The following is a 27,767-nucleotide window of genomic DNA, read 5'->3' on the forward strand; positions in this document are numbered from 1 at the left end:
AGAGTTTTGCCAAGAAAATGCACTGGTCATAGAAAACACCCTCTTCCAACAACACAAGAGAAGACTCTACACATGGACATCACCAGATGGTCAACACCAAAATCAGATTGATTATATTCTTTGCAGCCAAAGATGGAGAAGCTCTATACAGTTGACAAAAACAAGACCAGGAGCTGACTGTGGCTCAGATCATGAACTCCTTATTAACAAATTCAGACTTAAATTGAAGAAAGTAGGGAACACTGCTAGACCATTCAGATATGACCTAAATCAAATCCCTTATGATTATACAGTGGAAGTGAGAAATAGATTTAAGGGCCTAGATCTGATAGATAGAGTGCCTGATGAACTATGGAATGAGGTTCATGACATTCTACAGGAGACAGGGATCAAGACCATCCCCATGGAAAAGAAATGCAAAAAAGCAAAATGGCTGTCTGGGGAGGCCTTACAAATAGCTGTGAAAGGAAGAGAAACAAAAAACAAAGGAGAAAAGGAAAGATATAAGCATCTGAATGCAGACTTCCAAAGAATAGCAAGAAAAGATAAGAAAGCCTTCTTCAGCGATCAATGCAAAGAAATAGAGGAACAGAATGGGAAGACTAGAGATCTCTTCAAGAAAATTAGAGATACCAAGGGAAAATTTCATGCAAAGATGGGCTCAATAAAGGACAGAAATGGTATGGATCTAACAGAAGCAGAAGATATTAAGAAGAGGTGGCAAGAATACACAGAAGAACTGTACAAAAAGATCTTCACAACCTGGATAATCACAATGGTGTGATCACTCACTTAGAGCCAGACATCCTGGAAGGTGAAGTCAAGTGGGCCTTAGAAAGCATCACTACGAATAAAGCTAGTGGAGGTGATGGAATTCCAGGTGAGCTATTTCAAATCCTGAAAGATGATGCTATGAAAGTGCTGCACTCAATATGCCAGCAAATTTGGAAAACTCAGCAGTGGCCACAGGACTGGAAAAGGTCAGTTTTCATTCCAATCCCAAAGAAAGGCAATGCCAAAGAATGCTCAAACTACCGCACAATTGCACTCATCTCATATGCTAGTAAAGTAATGCTCAAAGTTCTCCAAGCCAGACTTCAGCAGTACGTGAACTGTGAACTTCCTCATGTTCAAGCTGGATTTAGAAAAGGCAGAGGAACCAGAGATCAAATTGCCAACATCTCCTGGATCATGGAAAAACCAAGAGAGTTCCAGAAAAACATCTATTTCTGCTTTATTGACTATGCCAAAGCCTTTGACTGTGTGGATCACAATAAACTGTGGGAAATTCTGAAAGAGATGGGAATACAGACCACCTGACCTGCCTCTTGAGAAATCTGTATGCAGGTCAGGAAGCAACAGTTAGAACTGGACATGGAACAACAGACTGGTTCCAAATAGGAAAAGGAGTATGTCAAGGCTGTATATTGTCACCCTGCTTATTCAACTTATATGCAGAGTACATCATGAGAAACGCTGGACTGGAAGAAATACAAGCTGGAATCAAGATTGCCAGGAGAAATATCAAAAACCTCAGATATGCAGATGACACCACCCTTATGGCAGAAAGTGAAGAGGAACTAAAAGCCTCTTAATGAAAGTGAAAGAGGAGAGTGAAAAAGTTGGCTTAAATCTCAACAGCCAGACAACAAAGATCATGGCATCCGGTCCCATCACTTCATGGGAAATAGATGGGGAAACAGTGGAAACAGTGTCAGACTTTATGTTTTTGGGCTCCAAAATCACTGCAGATGGTGATTGCAGCCATGAAATTAAAAGATGCTTACTCCTTGGAAGAAAAGTTATCACCAACCTAGATAGCATATTCAAAAGCAGAGACATTACTTTGCCGACTAAGGTCCGTCTAGTCAAGGCTATGGTTTTTCCTGTGGTCACGTATGGATGTGAGAGTTGGACTGTGAAGAAAGCTGAGCACCGAAGAATGGATGCTTTTGAACTGTGGTGTTGGAGAAGACTCTTGAGAGTCCCTTGGACTGCAAGGAGATCCAACCAGTCCATTCTGAAGGAGATCAGCCCTGGGATTTCTTTGGAGGGAATGATGCTAAAGCTGAAGCTCCAGTACTTTGGCCACCTCATGTGAAGAGTTGACTCATTGGAAATGAGTCTGATGCTGGGAGGGATTGGGGGCAGGAGGAGAAGAGGACGACAGAGGATGAGATGGCTGGATGGCATCACCAACTCAATGGACATGAGTTTGAGTGAACTCTGGGAGTTGGTGATGGACAGGGAGGCCTGGCGTGCTGCAATTCATGGGGTCGCAAGGAGTCGGACATGACTGAGCGACTGAACTGAACTGAGTCCCTGCAAAGCCAGTCCAGAAATCAGTGTTCTTTGGGGACCAGGATAACAAGTCTGAATCCCTGTTTGTAAGAAGCTCACTCTCTGGATTTAGAGACCCACATTCTCAGAGGAGAAGTGACTCAGTTTAGAGTTTGTGAGTTTCCAGCCAGTTGCAGGGGGAGGAGTTAGGGACATGGGAGTTCAGAGAATGGGATGTACCTGGGGGCAGGGAGGCTGGGTGGAGAGGACCAGGACCAAGGCCTCCTTGGCAAAGGGAGAAAGGAAGAAAGGCAGCAGGTACTAAGCCTCCTAGTGTGCCAGAGTTCGTGTCAGAGCTTTAGTGGTTGTCTCTGGCAACTCCCAGGACTGGGGTTGGAATAGAAGAGGAAAGACAGCATTTCCAGCCAGGAAATGGTGCAGTTAACCTGAGTGCACATTTAAGACGTTAATGACAGCCTGGTCTGAGCTTTGGCCGAATCTGTTCAAGTTGAACATTTATCTAGACAAACTGAGCTTCTCTGCCAGCGCTGAAACAGCCACGATCTATGTGTCTTACATAGGTAAGTTTAATTGGCTTACTCCACAGTCATGATGAATTCTTTGAGTGCCCACAAGGTTTTGGGAACCGTGTAAATTATGAGATGTTGATATGTAAATTCAGAGGGTATATTGTTTTTGTTGTTGTTTAGTCACTCAACTGTGTTCAATTCTTTGCAACCCCAGGGACTGTAGCCTTTGAGGCTCCTCTGTCCATGGGATTTCCCAGGCAAGAACACTGGAGTGGGTTACTATTTCTTTCTCCAGGGGATCTTCCTGACCCAGGGATTGAACCTGCTTCTCCTGCTTGGCAGGCAGATTCTTTACCCCTGTGCCACCAGGGAAGCCCATTTGAGATGGGCAGAGACAGTTGTGAATCTGAGGATTGGCTGGAAGACCTTGGTCTTACTTTGCAGCCAGATGCTCAATGGTTTCAATATGAGAAAGATAATGGGAACTTTTACGGCCTTATTGAAGAGTCTCACCCAAAATATCTTTTCTCATCTCATATCTAGAAAGAAGAGTGGTGAAGAATGACAAAGGAAAGAATTTTAAAAATCAAACAATGTGTAAGTTGTTAACATCTGTGTTTATTCTGGTAGCTTGTTCAACAAGTGTTTTCATGAATGCCCCTGAAGCTCTATGACAGTCCTGGTGCCCGAAGTAAAGTTCTGGTTCCTGTGTTTACAGTCTAACTGGAAAGGCAGATATTAAAAAAAAAAAGCAACACACAAAGAAACATGTGATTACAAAGTCATTATGTACGTAATGATGTATAAGATCCAGGTGCTGTGGGAGAGAAGAAACACGGAAGGTGTCTCAGAGGAGCTGACATTTGCGAAGAAACATAGGCGATAAGAGGATCCAGATGGGTAGAAGGTGCAGCTAGAGGCACTTGGACCAGCCATGTAGCTCAGCTGAACTCATGAAATGGAGATAACAATGATGCGTCATCCCAGGTTGTCATGGAGACCATTTAATGGCTATAGATCACCTGGCCTGGTGCCAGGTGTATATCGGTGATACTGAACAAATGTTGACTGAATCTGAGCCAAAAGTTCCTCCTAGTCCTTGCATTCCAGGGTTCCAAGTTTCTCTCTGACTTTGACCCCAGGGAGCTCCACCCTTGATGTCAGGGCTTGATGTGGTTTCTGGTTACCTGCATAAGTAGGGAAGAGCCGGGAGCATGACCCTTTAGGGACTCACAACTGTGACTTCTCTGTGATGCTCGTTGGTGCCTTTAGTCAGCTTCCTCAGCCAGCAGGGAGGGCATGCACTGCTTCTCTCCAGAAAGAACGCTGCCTGCTCTTTCCCACCCACTAATGACAGTGACCCAGAGAAGGCAATGGCACCCCACTCCAGAACTCTTGCCTGGAAAATCCCATGGATGGAGGAGCCTGGTAGGCTGCAGTCCATAGGGTCGCTAAGAGTCAGACACAACTGAGCAACTTCACTTTCACTTTTCACTTTCATGCATTGGAGAAGGAAATGGCAAACCACTCCAGTGTTCTTGCCTGGAGAATCCCAGGGATGGGGGAGCCTGGTGGGCTGCAGTCTATGGGGTCGCACAGAGTCGGACACAACTGAAGAGACTTAGCAGCAACAATGATAGTGACCACGATCCTGAACTGGAGACAGTGGATATTTGGAAATCCTTCAACAGAGTCCACCTTCTCTTTACGGTTACAAAGTATACATATGCATTGTCGTGTATCAGCTAGACATCGTGTATGACTTGAGCCAGGCAGCCAGATGCCAAACCATGCTAAAGTGAAAGTGAAGTTGCTCAGTTGTGTTTGACTCTTTGTGACCCCATGAACTGTAGCTTACCATGCTCCTCTGTCCATGGGATTTTCCAGGCAAGAATACTGGAGTGGGTTGTCATTTCCTTCTCCAGGAGATCTTCCTGACCCAGGGATTGAACCTGGGTCTCCCGCATTGTAGGCAGACACTTTATCGTCTGAGCCACCAGGGACGTCAAACCATGCTATGTCACGGACAAAACAGACTCTGGGAGGGAAAGTGACAGGCTGAGGGTCATGCAAATAACTAGTGGCCTGGGCCTGGGTCTTCTACCACTGGTCCGGCTCTCCCTCCACTGTGGCCCCCTCCGTGTTTCTGCCCAGAGCAGGCTCCAGGAGAGAACAGGATGGATGGGTGTGCCCTTGTACTCTGCCCTTTGTTCACTTTCAAGTACAGACATCTGTTGCGTGTTGTCCACTGCCAGGCCCTGCGCTTGGGCCCACGGAGCCATCAGCCTCTTAGATGGTGGTATTTGAAGGCTCAGGATGGCAGGGAGCTGTCCCAGAAAAAGGAGGGGATCTCCCCCCACTGCTGGAGGCTGTCCCTGCATCCCAGTCATTCCTGGTCTGAAGGCAGTGCCAGCCATATGGTAACGCAGTTAACCTTTGAAACCGAATCTGATCCGCAACTGTCCTATGGTGTCTGGGCCTCCATCTGCCAAGGGAACAAGCCTACTGCCTGCTCACCTTCCTCCTTCATGAGCCTGAACTTCCAGAACCAGGGGCAGAGTCCCTGGTCTGTCCTCAGACTAGTTGTGGGTGAAGCTTTTCCTCTAGGTTTCCCTGCTCTCATCCGTGAGGTTATTTCTTACTCACCTCCTCCATTCCGGGCTGGGTGCAGAGTGTCTGTCACCCCAGGAAGGCTGCTCCCTAAAATGCCCAGCATCCCACCCAGGAGACTGTCTCAGGGATCCCACGGCTCGATCTGGCAGATGGGCCCCAGTGCCAGCCCCTGTAATGGCAGACTTTCGTAAACGTCTAGGCCCACATTCAAGCCCTGGGTCTTGCAGCCTTTTGCATGCTGATCTCCATGTTTGGAATGTCCTTCCTCCTCTGGCCAGTCCTCCTCCAGCTTGACCTTCTACTCCACTTGGGCTGTCCCCTCCTTGACCTAACCTCCATGTGTACCTTGCACTGACTGCTAGAGCCCTAGAGACTTAGTAACGAACTCATCTGTGTTTAAACGCGCTTTGGACTGTGCCTCATTCTCCATTACATTCGCAGTACCTAGCCCAGTGCTGGGCACATAGCAGGCCATCACAGTACCTAATGAATGAAGACTCATTTAACCTTCCACACCCTCAGCCATATTTGCACCCAGAACTCCGCAGCGCCCCCTGGCCTTGCACTGAGGGGAATCTGTCCGTTGAATCAGATTCAGAGCCTCTGTGGCTTTCTCCTTTCCTGGAATTCTACTGTCTACAGTCTGTCCTCTCCTTGACACATTTGATGCTTCAGCTCAAGAAAGCTGTGCATTTGTGGATTTCTACTGCTGCTTCCTGTCTCTCACCCTGCCGCTCAACACCATGATGTGTAAAAGGGTGTTTGGAAGTATTCGTACATTCCATGGGCGTGTGTGTCCAGGTAGGGGTCGTGGGGCAGCTGGAGTCCCAGCCTCTGGGAGGTTAAGCCATGAAGGTTTGGTGAAGGCCACCCATACTACTTCCTGCCACTTGGGGATTTCAAAGATGAATTTGTCCTTGCTCTCTAAAAGCTTTAACTTGAGGGTCTGGGGATAGAAAAGAGAACTAACACAAAGGGTAATTCAAAAATGAGCACAGGGACTTCCCCGGTGGTCTAATGGCTGAGACTCCAAGCTTCCAATGCAGGGACCCAGGTTCAATCTCTGGTCAGGGAACTAAGATCCCACATGTTCACACGCTGCAACTAAAGACGCTCCGTACCACTATGAGTACCACAACTAAGACCCAGCGCATCCGAATAATAAATAGAAGCAAATATTTTTCTATAATGATCTTGCAATTTGTGAACTAGGACATTGTATCAGCAACAACATTGAAATAAGTCAGCTACCTTATATATCAGAGAGTAGAAGCTTCTGGGACCGGGCTGAGAAACCAGACCTGGCCAAGGAATGACCTCAACTAATTCCTTACAAAGATGCCGCTTTGTGAGAGCCTCATCTAAAGAGTACCTGAAAAAAAAAAGAAAAAAAATAAAATAAAGAGTGCCTGTGTGCTTCCCTCCCAGTCCAGACCCTCTCGAGTTCTCTTCCTCCCTAAGACCCACACACAGCAGAGCCTGAAGGGACAGGGCCCCCAGCAAAGCTGAGAACACCTGTGTCTAATTCAGTTGGTGACTCAGAAATCCCATTCCTGAAATAGGCAGCCCCGGCACACACAACTGTGTGTCCGCCTCTGCGACCTCTTAACAATAAACCCAAACTTCCGACCCTGTTTTCTGTGATTGGAAGGAAGTAAAGCAGTGGCCCCGGGAGCAGCTGTTCCCAGCCTGAACCTCACACCTAAATGATGCCAGTCGGTACAAACCAACACGCCAATTATTAGGTGAGAAACAAGCCAAAGAAATACAGCTCTTTAGGATCGAGAGTGTCTGAGGGCTGTGTGTGTGTGTTTAGTTTGTCCATATTCTGGAAAATTTTTATTTGCCGAGGTTTCGCCTTTACTTTCTCAAACCAAAAGAGATCATGACCTTGAGCTTCAGTCAGCCAGGAGGACTTGACAACTGCCCAGCCAAGGGTGGACCTGCCTTGAGGGATCTCCTTTTTACAATTGGGTTTCACCAAGGCAGGCCTCAGTAGCTGTGGAACCAAAAAATTTCTCCTTTCCTGTTGAGCAGTAAGTCTAGAGTTAGAGGCAGACTTTATCCTTTCATACTTTCTTTTACGTAAAAATAAAGACAAGCCTTCACCTGAACCTATCACAATGTTGTTAATCCGCTATACCCCAATACCAAACGATTTTGGTGTTAAGAAAATAATTAAAATTTTAGGAATAAATAAAGACAAACTTTATTCAGTTTATTCTGTATCTCGAATCACTAGTTTTTACACCAACGAGACTCAGTTTTGCAGGACTTTATTCTTGATATACTTGGATGAGGATTCTGTGAACGAGTTTGTTTAAAAATAATCCCAGCCATTCCCCCCCGGCTAGGATCTCAGGACAACACGCAATGGCAAAACTCCACTGTCTCACAGGAGAGGAAACATGACCTGCGGGGAGGCAGACAGGCCTGGAGCCCCCTGCCCTTGCTGTTGGGTCCCCCTGGGAGCCTGGGGGAGCGGGCTCCTCCCGCAGCTCCAGCCTCTCCCATGAAGTGCTTCCTGCCGCAGACACAGCGCAGCGCTCACAGAGGTCTCTCTGTGGCATTTCTGGAATGTCCTTCTTCCCCAGTTCTGCTAGGCTTTTTTTCTTCATGTGAAGGCAGGAGAATAAAGAGGCCTATTTATGCTGGGCTGGGCTTCTGCATGGAGCGCATCTCCATAGGGGACTGCTTGACGGTTGGTGTTTCAGAGACAACCTGGGCACAGCCTGGAGCCTCTCCAAGGGAGTGGATGTGGTGGGGTTGGCACCACTCACCTTTGACTCTGGCAGGGCTGGATGCTGCCTCTCAGCCAGGAGCATGTGAGGGGCTCACGGGGGCTGCTCTGCGAGGAACTCCCCACTCCTCGCCCCCATGCTCAGGGCCACTGAGATGCTCACAACTGGTCCTGGGAGGGTCAGCACCAGGCTGGCCATGGAGACTTCCCTGATGGGATTTCACCAGCCTCCACCAGCCCTTTAGACTTGACTGAGTCCTGGTGTGTGTGACTCATGTTCTCACAAAAATTCAGAGAGGCGGGTGTTACACTCCATATTTTAAAACCAAGCACTAGGCGCAACGTATCCTTTCTGTATAACGTCACAGGCTGTTTGGACAGCCTTTGGGGGTGCCTGCCTCACCAACAAAGCCCCTTTACTCTAAGAACTCACCCTGCCCCACAGCAAGCTCACGGAATAACCGTGTCTCACACAAGCTTCAGTTAACTGGACTAGAGACGGACCAATGACCCAAGCTGGGCCAGAAGAATATTCTAAGTTTTTCACCTTGACTCAGAAATGCTGCCCATCCTCTGCTGGGCCTTTGAAAGGGAGCCCCGACAACAACAGGCCTGAGGCAACTGTGAGAGCCGGATGCAAAAATGATAAGATGCTTGTCACAGAGCACATGATGGAACTGTCCCTCGGTCACCTCCCGCACCTGAAGGATAGTTCCAACAGCTTTCTTGTTTCTGATTCCAGCCGCTCTTGAGACCCTTTGGTTCTCTGAAATATCCCTCTCTCTTCTTGTAACAGAATTTTCTATTCAGTTCAGTTCAGTTCAGTCACTCAGTCATGTCCGACTCTTTGCGACCCCATGAATCACAGCACACCAGGCCTCCCTGTCCATCACCAACTCCCGGAGTTCACTCAGACTCACATCCATCGAGTCAGTGATGCCATCCAGCCAGGCTTAAATTTGTGTAACATAATGACCTATTAGAACTGTGAAATAAATTTTTTTAATGGAAAATCCTCCCAGCTGCTATCTGGAGAGACAAAGACAAGAGGGCAAGGCAGGGCAGGTCCTGAGTGGCCTCGCTTAGATGGTGAACCCCAGGGGAACTCTGACTTGGCAAAGCCAGCCCACCAGCTAGTCTGCAGGGCACCTACAGGGGTGAGACTATTCCAAGAGTGACCTGGGAAACTGCTGGGGGGAGTAGGGCCCTTTCCACCTGGTATTTGATGAAAAGGAGGGCTCTTGGGTAGACTAGCATGTCCCAACTGAAACCAATGTCAGAGAAGAACAGCAAGGGGCCCTCTGACCTGCGAGGTTGACTTCTGCCCCAGACTTCCCCAGTAGATGCTCAGTAATATTTAGTTAGTAATATTAATATGCATGATTATTGCCCATGCTTTGGAACTTCCCTGATAGCTCAGCAGGCAATGAATCTGCCTGCAGTGCTGGAGACACAGGTTCAATCCCTGGGTCCGGAAGATCCTTTAGAGAAGGAAATGGACACCCACTCCAGTATTCTTGCCTGGAAAATTCTATGGACAGGGGAGCCTGGAGGCCTACAGTCCATGGGGTTGCAAAGAGTCAGACACGACTGAGTGACTTTTTTCACTTTTTGAGTTATTAAGAAAGGAACATTTAAGGAGATGAGAAAGCTTCATAAGGTAGGAACCTGGGTCTGCTGAAAGCCAAACTCACTTGCCGGTTATGAAGATCCAGGCTACCCACTTTCCTGGAGAACTGTACATCCCCCTCCTCTGCTGCTGGGCCACAGACGCAGGTGACTCCTTTAACTGCGCTCCAAGTATGAAGCCACCCAAAAAGGGCTTATGCAGACTTGGGCTTCAGCTCAGGGGTGGGGCATTTGATGTGTCACGTGTGGACATGCTCCCCACCCCACAACACTTTTACTATTAGTTTGCCTGTTAAGCAGACAGAATCCATCAAAGAGTAGCACTCTGCTGGAGTTTGTGGGTCGAGTGATAAAGCACAAGTATTTCCCTTTCTGAGACTCTCTGAACTCTCTGTAATATTTCTACGGCTGTCACTCTCCTATTCACAAAAATAAACCCAGGCTTAACTAAGCTTCTCTTCCTCCCTTTACTTTTCCAAGACTTGGGGTGTCCAAAATAACTGTGTTTATTACATGGTGACATTGTCTGCTGTGATAAAAAGTCCCTTCCTCCAAGTGGTCAGCGCTCTGAGGAGGGAGAAGGCGGGTGCGGCCTGTGTTTCCTAGGCGTGGGTGCTGTACTGTCCCAGGCCAGCTCTTCCCCTGCAAAAGGGGGAATGAGAACAGCTTTTAACACCAGTCAGATTGAGTCTCTGTGTCTTAGTGAGTCTGGGCTCCAATAACAAAAATATCATAGACTGAGAGATTTAAACAACAAACATTTATTTGTTATGGTTCTGAAAGCTGAGGAGTCTGCGATCAAGGCACTGGCGTATCTGCTTCCTGGTTTTTAGAAGAAGACTATCTTTTATTTTTCTTTTTTTAGTGGACACGGGTTTGAGCAAGCTCTGGGACATGGTGAGGGACAGGGAGGCCTGGCATGCTGCAGTCCATAGGGCCGCAAAGAGTCAGAAGCGACTGAGCGACTGAATAACGACGACTTACTTTTCAGTTGCATCTTCGTTCCTGCAAGGGCTTTTCCCTTGCTGCAGCACCTGGGGGCCCCCCTTCATTGTGATGAGCGGGCTTCTCACTGGAGTGGCTTCTCTTATTGCAGAGTACGGGCTCTAGGCACTCGGGCTTTGGCAGTTGCAGCACGTGGGCTCTGTCATTGTGGCATGCAGTCTAAGTTGCCTTGTGGCACATGGGATCTTCCCAGACCAGGGATGGAACCTGTGTCCCCTGCATTGGTGGGCAGATTCTTTTTCACTGCACCACCCAGAAAGTCCAGAAAGCTAACATCTTGCTGTGTCCTGACATTGCAGAAGGGTGAGAGAGCTGTCTGGGGTCTCTGAAAGTGAAAGTGAAGTTGCTCAGTCATGTCCGACTCTTTGCGACCCCGTGGACTGTAGCCTACCAGGCTCCTCCATCCATGGGATTCTCCAGGCAAGAATACTGGAGTGAGCTGCCATTTCCTTCTCCAGAGGATCTTCCCAACCCAGGAATCGAACCCGGGTCTCCCGCATTGCAGGCAGACACTTTAACCTCTGAGCCACCAGGGAAAGACCTCTGAATTAGGCACTAATCCCATTCCTGGGAGTTCCACCCTCATGACTTCGTCACCTCCCAAAGGCTACACCTCCAAGTACCGTCACACTGGGAGCTGGGTTTTTAACATATGCATTTTTCGGGGGGCAGGGGGCCGGGAGGTGACACAAACTTCAGTCTATTGTCTCCTCCCCTTAATTAAAGTGAAATTGCTCAGTCATGTCCAACTCTTTGCGACCCCATGGACTGTAGCCTACCAGGGTCCTCCGTCCATGGGATTTTCTGGGCAAGAATACTGGAGTGGCTTGTCATTTCCTTCTCCACTCCCCCTAATTAAGCCACTCATTAACAGCACAACCCTGGACAAGTTATTTTATCTTTCTGAGTCCCAGATTTCTAACTTTGGTTGAAATGGGGAACAAATGCAATACTATATCAAAGGTGCTTGGCTCAGATCAGACTTCTATAAATGATCATCCATTTTCATTAGGTTCCTTACCCAGGCAGGGAAGGATGTGGTTCTTGCCTGCTCTTGTTGCCTGTTCCCTCTCACCCACAGGTGCCTGTTGTACTGTCTCTCCTTGCTGACCCTGGGCAGAAAGTCCAAAGAGACAGGTCACCCATCCCACATCCTGCCCTGTGCCTCCTTCCAGGGCTGGGCTCATCAAGTCACTCCCCTTTTTGTCCCATAAACATGCAATGGGTGTGTACTGTGCCCGAGAGACTGACCTGGCCCACAGGGAATATACAGAAGAGTAAGACAGGGTCCCTGCCCTCGAGTACACAGATCTTCACAGGACATGTGTGACCCTGACACAGCTGTGCACAAGGTGAGCACAGAATGCCGTGTGCAGGTGAGCACAAAATGCCGTGTGCTGGAGGCAAAGAGGCTGGACATCCAGCAGGAGCTTCTGGAAAGGTTCCGTGGGAGGAAAGCTCCCCAGAGGCTGTGGGGTTACCTCACTCTCCACCGGGTTGCAAACATTTATAGCTTTTTTAACAGTGCCAAGGGAGCTCGTGAAGCTGGGCCTGGGAGGTGGAGGGAAAAAGGATATTCTGGGCAGGAGGAACTCCATCTTGAAGGCCGAGAGGGGTCCCAAGGCTACGAGCGTCACAGGAGTGGACAGTAACCCAATGCAGCAAGAGTAAAATGGAGGGTTTAGTGGGAAGACCTCGCGGTGAAATGGGAAAGAGGCATTCACACTGGGCCTTGAGGTCCTGGCTCCTCTCCAGACACGTGTGGGCAGTCCAGCTGGTCAGGGGCTGTTCGAACAAGGGCTCACAGACTTGTGAATTTTACACATCACAAAAAATTATTTTTAAAAAATGGAGGAGGAGGGAACTGATGTGGGGTTAACAACATTTCATTTTGCCTTAAAAGAGCCAGGAAACAATTTGCAGGGCCACCATTTCATAAAATAAAAGGCATTTTTAAATTTTTGCCTTTTTTTTTTTTTTTTTTTGCTGTGTTGGGGCTTTATTGCTGCACAAGCTTTTCTCTCACTGCAGCAAGCAGTGGCTTCTCACTGCAGTCGCTTCTCTTGTTGCAGAGTACAGCTCTAGGGTGTGTGGGCTTCAGTAGTTGCAGCATAAAGGCTCAGCAGTTGTGGTTCCCAGGCTCTAGAGCACAGGCTCAGTAGTTACAGCACATGCGCTTAGCTGCCCCGCAGCATGTGGGATCTTCCCCGACCAGGGATTGAACCTGTACCTCCTGCATTGGCAGGTGGCTTCTCTACCACTGAGCCACCAGGGAAGCCAAATAAAAGGTATTTTAAAAACAAAAAAAAGAAAGAAATGAATGAGTTTAGCTTCTTGAAGAACTCGCTACATCATCCTTATTCTTATTGAGCATTAGATTGAAAAAAAATTGTATGCCTTGACTCTCACTCCTAAGACTAGTAATTGGGAAGCAGGGATTAGAAAATAAATTGTCAAATTGTCAGGGGAGGCATGAAATTTAAATTCCTTTAAAGCTCAACCATATCTTAGGTAGGGGAAGACCACCTTTGTGCTCGTTTGGTTCAGTTCCGACAACTGCAAGCTCTGTACTTCTGGTCAGATTCAAAGGAGCTTCCCAGGATTAATGATGCAGAGTGACACACTTAGGAATAAACTCTATCAGGGGAGCAGGGGGACTGGTCACCTGAGAGCAGCTCAGTGACATCGTAGGGAACTTGACCTCCCCATCTGTATGCATGATACCGCATGCTCTCTAAGCAGCCTCCTGGTCTGACACCAACAATCCTAAAATCAGCAGTCCTAAACGCTGATGGGGACTTATCTGGTGGCTCAGCGGGAAAGAATCTGCCTGCCAATGCAGGTGACGTGGGTTCTATCCCTGGGTCAAGAAGATCCCTTGAAGTAGGAAATGGCAACCTACTTCAGTATTCTTGCCTGGGAAATCCCACGGGCAGAGGAGTCTGGCGGGCTACAGTCCATGGGGTCACAAGGCGTTGGACAAGACTTAGCAACTAAACAACAATAATAAAAAAGCTGATTACTATAAGGAGTTTGGGCCTAAATTTCCTGGCAGCTAAAATGAAGGGAGGATGTTATGAGTTACACAGTTTTCTTTTTCTGACAAAAGAATGCATACAAATTAATTTGCAAGAGCCCGATGTTTTCCCGGAATGAAGCTCCTGCTAAAGCTTCCTCTGAGTGTCCCTGTGAAAGAGACACTGGGCTTTGGAATGGACCATGGCTTCCACCATGATCACACAAGACTCATGGATGCTGTTCAAACCGATGATGCTCATAGGCCATTTCCAAGAAGGCAGAGGTCACAGGGAGCATCATAATTCAAGGAAGGTACTTCTGCCTTTGATGTACCTGTGGTCTTAGAAGTACAGGAAGAACCAGCTGAAAACGTTGCCTTGTCTGTACATCCCAGAACCATAGCAGAGCCCTCAGCATGGCTCTACTGCAAGGACCCATCAAGGTTCTGGCCATGTTCCCTTTCTTGACCCGAGTGATGAATGTTGCCTAAGCCATACATTTATCTCGTGCCCTTTTATGTGTGTGTAACACAGTAAAAACTTAAAAAGAAAACCTTGATGGATTTCTTTTTAAATGTACAGTTAAACTCACAGTTAATTTGAGATGGTTTAGTTTGCATTTGATTCATTTTTTAGCTTAGTGTTTTAAAAATAAATATTTTTCTACTCATCATAGCAAACATATTTTCAGGAAAGTCTCTTTTGTATATAAGGAGGCCCCAGACCATACTCAACAGGGTCTGTTATGCACAAGACAGCTATTGGTCTGTCATTGTATCATTTAAATTTCTCAAATGTGTTTATTTACACAAAATAACTCATGAAAAAAATGACTGATGTTCCTTTAGAACCCACTGGGGACATCACTTCTTGGGTGAATGAATAGAAAAGCAGTTGATCATTAGTCTTTGAAAACAGTGTGGTACTTCGTGGTATGCATAGCCCATGTTGGTGATTCATGATTAAAAAGCATTGAAATTTCTGCAATCAAATAATGTGATTTTATATTTGGTTGAAAAACGTTACTCACTCAGTCATGTCCGATTCTTTGTGACCCCATGGACTGTAGCCCACCAGGGTCCTCTGTCCAGGAATTCTCCAGGCAAGAATACTGGAGTGGGTAGACACTTTGGTAACCCTTCCTAAAATTATTTGACCAGGTAACCTTTATGTGATATAGAATATATATTTAAAACCTCATGGAATCAGTATCCTGTGGAACACACTTTCAAAAGCACTGTATTAATTCATTCTTCTAATTTTACAGGTAGAGAAACTGAGGTCAGAGAGAAGAGGCTCCCCTGGGGTAACACACCGAGTCCTCTGTGTGCTAGGCTGCTCTGAAATGGGGGAGTACTCAGCCGTCTGTCACACTTGCTGTTCTTGTGGACTTAAAATAATGTAACACTAAATTAAATAAATTAAATTAGAATACTATAACAACATCCAGGCACCCACCGTGCAGCTTAAAGAATAAAATACTGCAATCACCTCACACCAATCAGAACGGCCATCTTTAAAAAGTCTACAAATAATAAGTGCTGGAGATAGGAGAAAAAGGAATCCTCTGACACTGTTGGTGGGAATGTAAACTGGTGTAGCCACTACGGTGAGAACCATATGGAAGTTCCTCAACAGAGTAAAAATAGAACTACCAAATAATCCTGCAATTTCACTTCTGGGCATTTATCCAGAGAAAACTCTAATTCTAAAAGATACATGTATCCCAATGTTCATAGCAGCACTATTTACAATAGTCAGGACATGGGAACAACCTAGATGTCCATCAACAGATGAGTGGATAAAGATGTAGTGGATAAAGAGATATATATATGTATACAGTGGAGTATTACTCAGCCATTAAAAACAATGAAAAAATGCCATCTGCAGCCACATACATGGACCTAGGGATTATCACACCAAGTGAAATAAGTCAGACAGAGAAAGACGAGCATCATACGATATAATTTGAGTGTAGAATCTTCAAAATGATACAAATGAACTTATTTACAAAACAGAAATAGGCTCATGGACATAGGAAACAAACTTACGGTTACCAAAACGGATTGAGGGGAGGAAATAAACTAGCAGTCTGGGATTAACAGATACACACTACTATATGTAAAACAGATAAACAGCAAGGACCTATTGTATACCACAGGGAACTATAGTCAATATATTGTAATAACCCATAATGGAAAAGAATATGAAAGATGAACATGTTAATATGTTAACTCATTAATATTATCCGTAAAATATGAAGCTGAAACGAACACAACGTTGTAAATGAACTATTCAGTTTGTAAAATGGTTAGAGATAGCCCAAGCTTCCTGAGTACCCCTCCCTCTCACATCCTGCTTCCTTTCTCACGGGGTAATCACCATCTCGAATTTGGTGTTTATCACTACTAGTGATATTTTAATACTTATACCACTGTATTAGTTTGCTGGGGCTTCCATAACAAAGCGCGGCAGACTGGGCAGCTTAGACCACAGACACTTCTTCTCTCACAGTTCTGGAGGCTGAGTCCAAGGTCAAGATGTTGACACGGTCAGTTTCTTCTGAGGCCACTCTCCTTGGTTTGTGGATGGCTGTCTCCTCCCTATGTCCTCTTTCTTTCTGCTTATGCACATGCCTGGTGTCCCTTTATTGGTCCAAATATTCCCTTCTTATAAGGACACCAGTCACACTGGACTAGGGCCACTCTCATGATCTCATTTTAAATTAATTACTTCTTTAGGGACTATCTCCAAATACAGGCACATTCTGGGGTGCTGGGTGAAGATGTTAACACATGAACTTTGAGGGCCACATTTCAGCTCATTACAACCACCCACATACTCATTCTCCTGGGGCACTATTAACAATGCCGCAATGAATGCACTCATAAAACTCTGCGTCACATTTACTAACTAGATTTGTGTGCATGCCTATGAGTGAAATTGCTTAGTTACTCAGGTTATTTATTGACTAGACTGTGCTTTTCTTGTTGATTCACGATGTCATGAGTTCTATTGCCAAATATATGAGAGTCTATGTCTGAGTTCATCAGCTTGTGTGTCTACTGGCCTCTCTAGATAAGCTCATAAAGGAGAGGGCCTCTACTATGAGTTGAATTATGTGCCCCCTTCCCCCCAGTTCATGTGCTGAAGTCTTAACACCTTAGCATCTCAGAATGTGAATTTGGAAATAGGGTCATTGCAGATGTAATTAACTAGGATGAGGTCATACTGGTGTTGAGTGGCCCTTAACCCAAACTGCCCGGTGTCTTTATGAAAGAGGGAAATTGGGGAGCAGACTCACAAGGTGGCTACCTGATGGAGATGAAGAATGCTGCCTGTAAACTGAGGATGGAGCTCAAAGAGCTGGAATAGATGCTCCCTCACAGCTCTGAAAAGGAACCAGCCCAGCTAATACAATGATTTTAGGCTTCCAGCCTCCAGAACTGTGAGACAATACATTTCTGTTGTCTAAGTCCATCAGTGTGTTACTTTGTCATAGCAGTTGTAAGAAACTAAGGTAGCTGCCATCCTGGTTCTTGCTCTAGATTTTTCATCCCCATCTCTCTTCCCTGGGGCTTCCCAGGTGGCACCAGTGGTAAAGAACCCACCTGCCAATGCAGGAGACACAAGACACAAGGGTTTGATCCTTGGGTCAGAAAGCTCCCCTGGAGGAGGGCATGACAACCCACTCCAGTATTCTTGCCTGGAGAATCCCATGGACCAGGGTAACAAGGAGTCAGACATAACTGAAGCGATTTAGCACCCTCTTTCCTGCTTACAAAGCTAGAAATAACATAGGATGGTAGTTAGGGTATGGGGGTGCTTTCAGGTTTGGCATTGCTGGCAACTGCCAAGCACACCCTGTACCTCCGGCTCCACCACCATGAGAAAATACAGAGCAGTAATATGAACTAAGGGGCTTCCCAGGTGGGACTAGTGGTAAAGAACCTGCCTGCCACTACCAATGCCAATGCAGGAGACCCAAGAGACGCAGTTTCAATCCCTGGGTCTGGAAAATCCGAAGGCATGGCAACCCACTCCAGTATTCTTGCCTGGAGAATCTCATGGACAGAGGAGCCCGGTGGGCCATAGTCCATACGGTCACAAAGAGTCGGATGGACATGACTGAAGCAACATAGCACACAGGCACACGATATGAACTAAGAGAACTGAAAGATGCTTGCTGCTCAGAAGGAAAGCTGTGACAAACCTAGACGGGGGAGGCAGAAGATGAGACAGTGAGATGACATCACCAACTCAATGGACATGAATCTCAGCAGAACTTGGGAGACAGTGGAGGACAGAGAAGCCTGGCAAGCTGCGATCCATGGGGTCACAAAGAATCAGACACGACAGGGCAACTGAGCAACAATAGCAAATATGAACCGAGATGCCCAGAATCTGGGTAGCGTCCTCAAGCAGCCACAGATGGCCTGTGTGTCTTTGACAAGTTGCTGACCCTCTCTGGGCCTTGTTTTCCTTATTTTAACAGCTGTAAAATAAGGCTGTTAAATGGTACTTTCCAGGGGCTGAGGGGAAGGAGAGAATGGAGAGTTGTTTAATGTATGTAGAGTTAAAACTTGGCAAGATGAAAAGAGTTTTGGAGATGGATGGTGGTGATGATAGCACAATATTATCCATGTATTCAAAACCACTGAACTGTACACTTAAAAGCAGTTAAGATGGTAAATTTTATGTTATGTAAATTTCACCACAAGAGAAAAATGGGGGGAAAATAAGGCTGTTAGTCCTAGGATCTTCCAACTGTTCTGTTTATGACATTGTATTTTAGGTCATCAGGAATAAAAATATTCTGCTGCCTCCCACTCTCTGCAAGCTTGGGTGGCAAAGATGATTTCTCTTCTCCTAATTATCTGGGCTGTCGATGGTTCTGTCTCATCCTCAAGAAGAGTTGTTGCTGTTGTTGTTGGTTTTTTTATTTTTTGAGCCTCTGCTGGTTTACAGATGGTTATCTGTGAAAATCTGTCTATTGTAAGACTTTCTCTGTGTGTGTGTGTCGGAATTACTTATAGTAACTGCTTACCCAATTTCGCATTCACAGGGATGCTGTCTGGCCAGTGTCAGAATGACTAAGTCCCAGTAGAGCTTGGCCAGACTTGAACCAGAGCCCCAAATAACGTATATAAATCTTTCCTGTCCCTGGAACATGGGTAATGGAAATCATCAGACAGTGAGCGACTGGGGTGTTCCAAGGGTTTCAGGACTGAACGTTGGTTCTCTGGTTCTCTGCCTGGCATCTGGCCTTCATTAGGTTATAAAAAACAGTTTATGGCCCTTCTGGTTGGAACAATAACTTTTACAATATTCATCATGGCTGAGTGGTTATCAGAGCAAGAAGGCCAGCCAGCTAAACTTCTCTGCATCCTGGCTGTTTGTCGCGGGTAGAGCCAGCCACGTGTCAGCTTTTTAATGTCGCATCAGCCCTCTAAAGCAGGTGCTATGATTGCTATTTTCAGATTTAGCTCAGAGAGGCTTAGAGACTTCACCAAGCTCACACAGCTCAGAGGCTGGATTCAAATACGTGCCACTCAGCTTGCAGGATCCTAGTCCCCCGCTCAGAGTTCGAACCCAGGCCCCAGCCCTGAGAGCACCAAGTCCTAACCCCTGGACCACCAAGGATTTCCCTGGATCCAGGTTTCCTGCCTCCCAGGTCAGCGTCCATTTTTTCTTTTCCCTGTTTCATCGCTGCCTAGCCAATCTTAGTGACAGTTCTACTTGTTAGAATTTTATTTCTTGGTTCAGTTAAACCTTGAGCTCCCACGCGGCTCTTGGCTAGTGCCTGTCACACAGGAAGATGCTGTGTCTCTGTTGGCATTGCTAGGCTGTGCTCTGTGAGGACTGGGGCTGCACGTGCAGGTGCTTCATAAATATGGGTTCAGAGCCCCCTGGTGTTTCATAAATACGGGTTCGGAGGATGAGCAGCTGAGCCCCCAGCACAGGATGTTGCTCTAGAACCTTGCTTCCAGGCACTTCCTCTGATTGGTTCCTGGTCTGTCCTCTGCAGTGGGCATCCCTGCGGCAGATGCCGTGATGTGCTACCTAGAGCCTTGCCCTGCAGGAGTTGCTTCCCCAGCTGCTAAGGGTGCTATGTTCACCTCAGCTGCACAGTGCTGGTTAGTCCAAGGTCATACCCTTTTCGTGGTGGCTACACTCAGTGGGGGAAAGTAAAAGGGCTGGGTCAGCTCAGTCCCATGGGAAACAACTGTGAAGACCACCCTATCTCCCAAGCTCCCTGTGGAGCTGACAGGGCAGTAGTTGGGCCTAACTTTCTCCCCCTGCCCAGCCTGGCTTCCTTCCCCTTCCCTCCTCAGGGGATGGTCCCATGACACCTCTCAACAAACCTCCCATATGCACCCTCTACGGAGTCTGCTTTCCTGGGGACCCACACAACCACACAACCACACAACCTTTAGTGTGGCCCTGGCTTCCCACCTTGGGATTCTCTCAGGTGCTTCTGAATTCACTCTCTGGGGCAATTTTGTGGGCTTTGGGGGCTGTCACTGGACTGCTTCCGGCACGGAGGAAAGCATCGCTTACTACCTCCACAGGGATGAATTCAGCTAGCAAACCTCGCCTGGGCACAGGCATGTGGCTGCACGTCATCTTTCCAAGTCTCTTCTGCCCCCAGAAGGGAGCAAGCTTCTCTGGCATCTGGGAAAGACAATAACGAAGGGAAGTCAACTGCTGAGGCTCTTAAAAACTGGTGTCTTTTTGCCTTGAGGGGGATCAAGATGAAAAAAGTTTATGACCCATTTGCTGAGCAGGTGGGAATTTAAATTCAGTTCTGAGGAGTGGACCTGGGTTAACTGGACTCGTCAGGGTATCACCGCACGTGCCCTGCCCTCCAAGCAGTGTGCCCTTGCTGAACGGGATTGCTTAGGATTCTCTGGTTGCTAGAAGCAGAAACGATGACCTAGTTTAGCAACGATAACAACCGAAACCAAACACCAAACCTAAGGTCAGAAACACAGCCAGGACCCAGACAGGGATCAGGGGCATGACTGTTGTGTCCCCGAATTCTGCATCTGCACATCAGTGTGTGGACATGTGTGTAAACACGTGCTTTTGCCTATGTGTTAACGTGTGCATTCTGGATTAAGTGTCTCATGATGGCAAATTGCCAGTTGTCCATTCTGGGATTTCTATTTAACCACATCAAGATATTAATACCATGATGCTAACTGAACTCTCTTGGACCCAGTCCTAAATTCTTGGGAGATACAATTTTACATGAAGGTTTTTGTCCAATATTAACTCCTGATGCAATTAGGCAAGGACACCAAGGAGGATGGTGTAATCCAAACTAAATACTGTAGAAACCTACCCCTATGGACATGATTGACAGCCCAAAAATTGGCACCCCTAACCAGCTTTGGAGATCACGCTGTGACTAAATAGCTAGGCAGTTCACTTCGCTATTGGACCTGGGTAATGATGGTTAAGCTGCTGGCTAAATTCATTAAGCCCCATTATTCCTCCTGTATTGCATCTGAGGAAACCAAGCAAACCCTTCCTGATCTCACCTTGGTGGAGAACCCTCTAAGGCACAGTCTTGCCTTCAAGAGCATATAGCCTAACAGAGGACTAACAAGAGAGGTGAAAATACAGCAAACTGAAATACGATGGGACTCTCTGTTCAATAAGAAAGGCTCTCAGATGCAAACTAGTATATATAGACAATGGATATATAACAAGGTCCTACTGTATAGCACAAGGAACTATATTCAATATCCTGTGATAAACCATATGGAGAAAGAATATAAAAAAGAATATATATGTCAATCACTCAGTTGGGTCTGATTCTTTGCAACCCCATGGACTGTAGCCTGCCAGGCGTCTCTGTTCATGGAATTCTCCAGGGAAGAATACTGGAGTGGGTTGCCATTTCCTTCTCCAGCAGATCTTCCCAACCCAGGGATCAAACCAAAGTCTCCTGCACTGCAGGCAGATTCTTTACCATCTGAGCCACCAGTAAAGCCTATTTGTATGTATATATAACAGAATCACTTTGCTGTTTTATATATATATCAGTTCAGTTCAGTCACTCAGTCGTGTCCGACTCTTTGTGACCCCATGAACCACAGCATGCCAGGCCTCTCTGTCCATCACCAACTCCCGGAGTTTACCCAAACTCATGTCCATTGAGTCAGTGATGCCATCCAACCATCTCATCCTCTGCTATCCCCTTCTCCTCCTGCCCTCAATCTTTCCCAGCATCAGGGTCTTTTCAAATGAGTCAGCTCTTTGCATCAGGTCTTCCCTGGTGGTAAATGTATATAAAACATATATATATAACACATATATATATATATAACTGAACCACTTAGCTGTAAGCAGAAATGAACACGACATTGCCATTTAATAAGTATACAATATTGTCAGATGAACAACTCTTCTTCAAAAGAAGAAAAGAAAGAAAGGAAGGAAGGAAGAAAGGTTATCAGCAGTTGAGTGACCGCTCTATGTTGTTGTTGTTCAGTCGCTAAGTCGTTTCTGACTCTTTGCAACCCCATGGATTGTAGCCCACCAGGCTCCTCTCTGTCCATGGAGTTTCCCAGGCAAGAATACTGGAATGGGTTGCCATTTCCTTCTCCGAGGTATCTTCCCAATCCAGGGATCAAATCTGGATCTCACATTGGCAGGTGGATTCTTTACCACCAGGGAAGCCTGACTGCTATATACCAGGTGTTATATACATATTATCTCTAAATTTCACAACTTAATCAGGAGACATTACTATATGCCCATTAAAAAAAACAAAAAACAAAACAGGAAACTGATGCTTCAGAAAGTTAATTAAGTCTTCCAAAAGCGCATGGGTCATAACTAGCAGAATTTAGATTTTTTTTTTTTTGGTCTCTTCAGTTTCTTTTTAAAAAAAATATAATTTAGAATTTGATTCCAAATCTGGTTCATTCTAAAGCCAGTAGTCTTCCCAGAACAATGCATCACCGTCTAAATAACTAATAGATTACACAAGTAAAACCTTAATATTTCATGCATTGTATGATTCAGGAATGCCATTAAGGGCTATGCTTTGCCAAAACCATTCAAAGAAACACTGAAACATTTCGTCAGTCATCAGCAGTCCAGACTTTAGTCTAGACTGATTCCCAGTAATTTATGGGATGGGAAGACTTCACTAAATTAATTTACTATTCCTGTTTTGTGCTTATTAATTGCTTTGACAGTCATCCAGATGCTTGTGTTGACTCGGTCCAGACCTATGGTGCAAACCATGAGGGACACGGGGAAGGAAGAGGGCCTGGATGCTTTGATTTCAGGGTCTCTGACTGAGGCAGGGGAGGGGGGCAGGCCAAACTAGGGGTCAGTGTGTCCCCTGTACATGATGGGGTGGGGAGTGGAAATGGCATTGGGTCTTTTCACTCTTAACCACACTGGCACTCAGGCAGAGTCCCTCTTCCTCCTTGAGCTCCAGCCTCCTCAACTTTAAAATGCCCTCATTAAATCCAACTTGCCTCCCTCTCTGCATTGTAATAATTATGGTTATTAGTGTGTGGCAATCATTAGTTGCTATGTAAAAATAATGGTTAAATTTTACTGGCATTTCGGTTTATTTCCTCACAACCCAAAGAAAGCTGGTCCTATTATTAGCCCCATTTTACAGATGTGGCCACCGAGCTTAGAGGATGAAATAATTTGTGGTCCCACACCAAGTTTGCCAGGACCCAGAGCCTGACCTGGACAACCTACCATTTATCAGATTGTCATAATTGCCCTGCAAGGCCCTAATCCAGGAAGCCCGGGGTGTGACCCGTGCAGGGTGGGAGCTAGGGAGGGGATAGATACTCTGAGCCTGACTGCCTCACCTTCTTCATCATCATCACCAAGGAAACAAGCTCTCCCTTGCTGTTGCCAGGGAAACCATCTAAGCTCTCTCTTTCTCTCACCTTCACCATGGAGACAGCTGCTCCTAGAGTGGGAGGAGGTCCCCGACAAGTGAGTGGGGACAACATGCCTCCAGATACTTCTTTGTTGCCTGCAAGGCTGCGTCAGTAGGAACCCGAGCTGGGAATTGAGGAATGTGGAAGCATTCTTGGAGCTGCACAGAGATACAGTGTCAAAGCCAGGATGTCCCTGGGGAGCACAGGTTACAAGAATAGTCTTCTGAATTTATTTCTAGAGGCTGCTTTGCCTTTAGTTAGCCACCGTCCAGTTCAAAGGAAATTCCCAACTTTTTGCGTCTCACAAATGTTGAAAACCTGTCCAGCCAGGTCTTCTCTTTGTCTAATTTTGCTTCCAACCTGCTGGGTGACATTGGGTAACTCAACTGTGTTTCCCTTGTACCTGTCAAATAAAGTGTGTGGGCGAGCTCAGTGGCTCTCAAACGCGCAGATTTCCCGATCATTGCAAGTTCTTTAAAAACATGAGGCTCCAACCTAGTCTGCCAGACTTGTGTTTTGCAAGATAAGGACACGCTCAGTCGCTTCAGTTGTGTCCGACTCATTGCGACCCCATGAACCTTCCAGGCTCCTATGTCCATGGGATTCTCCAGGCAAGAATATTGGAGTCGGTTGCCCTGCCCTCCTCTAGGGGATCTTCCTGACCCGGGGAAATTCCAGACCTAGGGATCAAATGCATGTTTCCTGGGTCTCTTGCATTGCAGGTGGATTCATGAACATTTAAAAACTCTGTTTCATCTCCAGAGGAAAGATGGTGTGATGATGAAATGCGTGCAATGAAACCAGAGCACCAAGCTCAGGTCCCAACCCCAGGACATCCTCCTGCAGGACATGTGCCGACTTGATCTCCACGTCTCAGTTTCTTTGGGAGTATAATTGGATTAATAATAGCACCTATCTACCCAATACTACTAATTATTAGAGAAATGCAAATCAAAGCTACAATGAAGGTGACCTCACAAGGGTAAGAATGTCCATCATTAAAAACTCATCAAATAATAAATGATGGAAAGGATGTGGAGAGAAGGGAACTCTCCTACACTGTTGGTGGGAATGTAAGCTGGTGCAGCCTCTATGGAGAACAGTATGGAGGTTCCTCAGAAAACTAAAAAGGAGATTACAGTATGACCCAGAAATCCCACTCCTGGGCATACATCCAGACAAAACTCTAATTCAAAAAGATACATGCACCACCATCCCCTTGCCTCTGTTCATAGCAGCACTATTTACAATACCAAGACATGGAAACAGCCTAAATCTCCATTGACAGATGAATGGATAAAGAAAATGTGGTATATGTGTACAATGGAATACTACTTAGCCATAAAAAGGAATGAAATAATGCCATTTGCAGCAAGATGGATGGACCTGGAGATTGTCATACTAAGTAAGTCAAACAGAGAAAGACAAATACCATATGATACAACTTACATGTGGAATCTAAAATATGACACAGTAGAACCTACCTACGAAATAGGAAATGACTCACGGACATAGAGAACAGATTTGTGGTTGCCAAGGAGGAGGGAGTTGGGAGAGGGATGGAGTAGGAGGTTGGGGCTAGCAAATATAAGCTTTCATATACAGAATGGATAGACAACTGGGTCCTACCGTATAGCACAGAGAACTATATTCAACACCCTAGGATAAATCATAATGGGAAAGAATATTAAAAAAAGAATGGATATTTTATAACTGAATCACTGCTATACAGCAGAAATTTACACAACACTGTAAATCAACTCAACTTCAACAAATAAAAATTTGGTCATAGGAAATCAAGGACAATGAAAAATAAAGAATGGAAAAATATTTTGAAATGCTTTAAAAAAATTTTAATGGCAAAAATTGATTTAAAGTTATATAAAAATATGTATGGAATAAAAAATATAATAGCATCTATCTCTTAAGGTCCTTGTAGTGATAAATGAGATAAACTGCCTGGGAGCTTTTAGCACAAAACCCAGCACAATGGCAACACTCAAGAAATGCTGGTAAATATTATCACGATTGCCATCATTTCATACAGATTTTAACAACAAATGAAGTAAAAAGAAAGAAAGAAAGGAAAAAGGACCCAATCTAAGCCAAAAGACTTCAGTTGGATATACTTAGCTTTGGGAGGAATTCCTTGGCGGTCCAGTATTTAGAATCCAGCCCTTCCATCGCAGGGAGTACGGGTTCAATCTCCAGTCAGGGAACTAAGAACCTGAGAGCTGCAGGGCTAAAAAAGTAAAAATAAATAGCTTTTGGTAAAAGCCAGTCTATTTTCCTCATTGGCTCTCCATTCCATCAGACTGGAGCCGAGAGTCACCACTATCTGTGCCTTGCAGTTTCTTTCTGCTCTAAGAGGCAATGCTTTTGTAACTCTCAACAACCCCGACTGTCCAAAAGAGTGTCCAGGGGCCCATAGCCAGAGATGAATGACAAATCAGGTGTTTTACTGAGCAGCCTGCACCCGAGGCAGGCCCGGCTGTACTCAGCAAGGACCTCTCTGTGAAGGGCCGGACGGTTTCAGGAAATGAGGAAGCACGGACAGGCGATCCTCCACCAGCCTCCTCCGTGCCTCTGCGATGTCAGGGTTAAGCCACACCAGCAGTTAACTGAGGTCCTGGGGCCCTGGTCTGGAGCGTTTCATCCTCCGCTCAAGCTGTTTGTTTGGTCCAGTTCCTGCCGCACCCAGCTCCCCGCCCTCGGTCACAGGGACACGCAGAGCCCTCCAAGCAGAGGGTGATTCCGAGAGGTCTTGTCTTCCAATTTAGTCTCCCTCTGCCTCTCCCCACGGAAACTGGGTGGTAGAAACAGTCAGAGAAATCAACAAACAGGCAGAGCCAAGAAGACTGAAGATCCCAGAATCCAGAGAGAAAGGCCTTCAGAGGCAGAGTGAGTAAGCAACTTCGTCCTTGGCCTTGCGTCTTCTTTGCTGTAAAACAGGGGCAATCCTGCCCACTCCACAGATGGGATGAAATGAAACTCGGGCTCATGATCTTAATATTCATTCAGGAAGGGGTCCAGGTTTTGTGGGGCCTGCAACTGATTCAGTTGGGAGAGGCCTTTCTAAGAAGAAGAATACAAATTTACAAGCACCAAATTGAATGTGAAAGGAAATGTTTACTTAGGAGAAGGAAGTTGCAACAAATAACAATTAAAAAAAAAACCCAATCCTACAAACATCACAAAATCCAGAACAATAACATATTTTATTAATTAACTTATCTGCTTCGATACTGCTTATTCCTAGTTTTTTGGGCTGCATATGCTTGGATCGCCTCTTCATATTTTATAATAACATTTTCTATAGAGAGATGATAAAATCGAATCAGGTGGTTCCATAGCACAGCTGATCCAAGTTTGTTTTTTATTATTGATAGGTTTGAGTAGACGTCAACGAAGAGAAAATTCTCCACTTGCCATCTTACCTATTCATGACTGGAAGAGTTTCCCCTGGACTTATTCCGACTTGTTGCTTCTCCGCAGCCCCACATTCTTGCAGCCAGCATGTGTTCATTCCACAGTACAGCTTTTAGCCTTGCAACCTTGTCTCGGTGGGATTCACACAGCAGATGCTCAGAGGATGCCTGGGAGCCACTTTTCCCCAGAAAGGACGTGTTTTCGAAACATGTTAATATATCCACGAACTCCAACAAAATGTGTCTCTCCGCTTACTCCTCACATTTCTGCAGCCCAGGACAAGTCCACCTTCTTGTGTTTGAAATAGATACTTGAAAATTATCAATCAAGCCAACAGAGTGGCTCGTCTTCCATCCTGCTACCTTGATAACCTTCAAAAGTTAGTCGCTCAGTCACATCAGACTCTTTGAGACCATGTGGACTGTAGCCCTCCAGGCTCCTAAGTCCATGGGATTTCCCCCAGGCAAGAACACTGAAATGGGTTGCCATTTCCTTTTCCAGGGGATTTTCCTGACCCAGGGATCAAACCCAGGTCTCCTGCATTGTAGGCAGATTCTTTACTATCTGAGCCACCAGGGAAGACCCATGATAACCT

General features: G+C 46.0%; 1 long non-coding RNA gene across 1 annotated transcript; it reads left to right on the forward strand.

The window, feature by feature from the left end:
• Positions 1-1,946: 1,946 nt before the first annotated feature.
• Positions 1,947-27,767, forward strand: LOC121819006 (uncharacterized). The gene is made up of 4 exons (XR_009600120.1): positions 1,947-2,861; positions 3,354-3,407; positions 15,082-26,644; positions 27,133-27,767. It is a non-coding gene; the product is annotated as an uncharacterized LOC121819006 (long non-coding RNA).

This window comes from Ovis aries, chromosome 3 (assembly GCF_016772045.2).
Source record: "Ovis aries strain OAR_USU_Benz2616 breed Rambouillet chromosome 3, ARS-UI_Ramb_v3.0, whole genome shotgun sequence".
Taxonomy (NCBI): Eukaryota; Metazoa; Chordata; class Mammalia; order Artiodactyla; family Bovidae; genus Ovis; species Ovis aries.